The sequence below is a fragment of the Mirounga leonina genome, unplaced genomic scaffold (assembly GCF_011800145.1).
Source record: "Mirounga leonina isolate KUSES-001 unplaced genomic scaffold, KU_Mleo_1.0 Mir_170, whole genome shotgun sequence".
Taxonomy (NCBI): Eukaryota; Metazoa; Chordata; class Mammalia; order Carnivora; family Phocidae; genus Mirounga; species Mirounga leonina.
In genome coordinates, this window is record NW_023270433.1 from 42,742,158 (window position 1) to 42,744,356 (window position 2,199).

The 2,199-nt window shown below is 42.3% G+C and overlaps 1 pseudogene; it reads left to right on the forward strand.

The window, feature by feature from the left end:
• Positions 1–200: 200 nt before the first annotated feature.
• On the forward strand, positions 201–1,145 carry LOC118018059 (annotated as a pseudogene).
• The last annotated feature ends 1,054 nt before the right edge of the window (positions 1,146–2,199 follow it).

Sequence of the window (2,199 nt, forward strand, 5' to 3'; positions counted from 1 at the left end):
GCTCAGTCGTTAAGCGTTTGCCTTCAGCTAGGTCATCAGGCTCCCTGCTTGGTAGGAAGCCTGCTTCTCCCTCTCCCACTCCCCCTGCTTGTGTTCCCTCTCTGTCTCTCTCCCTCTGCCAAATAAATAAATAAAATCTTTAAAAAAAATATTGAACAAAAGAGACAATATTCTTAATGCCAAATAATTTCTATTCTCTCTCCTTACATTCCAGAGATATTTACTCAAATTATGGCAGAAACTGCCCAATATCTATTATCTCTCTTTTCCTTAATAAAAGATTATGGTTTTTAAACTTGGAACATTGTTTTCCAGCTAAAAGACTAAATTTCCCGGTCTCCTTTTGTAGTTAAATGGGACTGTTTTGACTAATCAGTGTAATTAAAAGTATTGTGTAGAGCTTTCAAATAAAGGGATCTGTCCATCTTGTCCGTTTACTTCCTTCTATCTTTCTGCCTCTGCCTGGAATGAAGATATGGTGACAGGAGCTCTTACAGCCACTTTGGATCTTGAGGAGAGGGGACGGCCATAAGGAATACAATGGAGAAGAGTGTGGGAGTGTTCCCTGACCACTTTGTGGAAGCGTGATTCCACCCCTAGTATTAACATCCTCCAGGTCATTTCCGGGCGGCATGGGTCAGAGTGGCCAACGGCCTGCAGAGCAATATGCCTAAGTTTTATTGTGACTACTGCGACATGTACCTCACCCATGACTCTCCATCTGTGAGAAAGACACACTGCAGTGGTAGGAAACACAAAGAGAATGTGAAAGACTACTATCAGAAATGGATGGAAGAGCAGGCTCAGAGCCTGATCGATAAAACGACTGCAGCACTTCAACAAGGAAAGATACCTCCGACTCCATTCTCTGCTCCTCCTCCTGCAGGGGCAAGGATCCCAGCTCCCCCCAACCCCCCAGGTCCTCCTCGCCCTGGTATGATGCCAGCACCCCATATGGGGGCCCTCCCATGATGCCAATGATGGGCTCTCCTCCTCCTGGGATGATGCCAGTGAGACCTGCTCCTGGAATGAGGCCACCTATGGGAGGCCACATGCCAATGATGCCTGGGCCCCCAGTGATGAGACCTCCTGTCCGTCCCATGATGGTGCCCACTTGGCCAGGAATGACTCGACCAGACAGATAAGGAGAGACAGGAACCTCTATATTCATTTTATATTACTTGTTCTACTTCACCAGGAGATCATGGTGCTGTGACTCTGGGTGTTTTCTCACAGCAGGACAAGGAAGACTTGTTCCCCCTTCCTATCAAAGAGAGAATAGTTTTTGCAGGGGAGTAGTGGGACCAAAAAAAAAAAAACAATTTTCATTTGTATTGTGAAATGTGAAAATAAAATTGTCAACTGTTTTAGTTTAAAAAAAACAAAAACAAAAACAACCTCCAGACTTCTTAAAAACTGTGAATTAAAAATAAAATTCTGTCTTGTTTAAGCCACCCATATTTTGGATTTCTCTGTACTTAGAGCCAAACTAATTCTAACTAATTGAAACTCTAGTATTCTACTGTGAGGACCTAGGCCTTTACTATGTCCTTCTGTTGCTCTGTAGCATTAAATCCTTATTTAATAAATGCTCGTTGAATAGCTACCATTCACCAGGCATAGACTAGGCACCATATATTCAGTGCTTAGCAAAACAAACATTGTCTCTATCATTTAGAGCTTACAGTCTAGTGAAAGAGACAGACAATAAAATGTGAGATATAATCTTTTATTTCCTACTTTTGCTATCTTTTCCCCCTCTCTTGAATTATTCTTTAATTTGTGTCTTAAACTCAGAGGAAAGGGCCTCATAGCTTCATCATTTCCTGAAATATAGCCACATTGACACATACGACTTTCAAAATAAGAACTCTTCTGACACCAGCTACTTTCTTTCCGCATAAGATTGTAGAAATCCTGTATCACGTGCCAGGTTTTAGTAGCCAGTAGGTCTTCAATTTGAGGACTGTGTTCACTCCCTAGTGAGGGCGTGTGTGTGTGTGTGTATGGGCACATGTATGAGTTCTGGTTTCTTTGCTCCCTTTGTGATTTAACAGATGCTAGGATTTGTTTCTGTCTTTACCCTGCCTCTGCTAAAATCCGTATTTGTCCTTTAATTGCTTTTGTAATGGCCCTCAACCACTTTATGGCTTTCCTAATTAGGTATTACCTAACCCACAAGTTGTCAGAATGATGGCC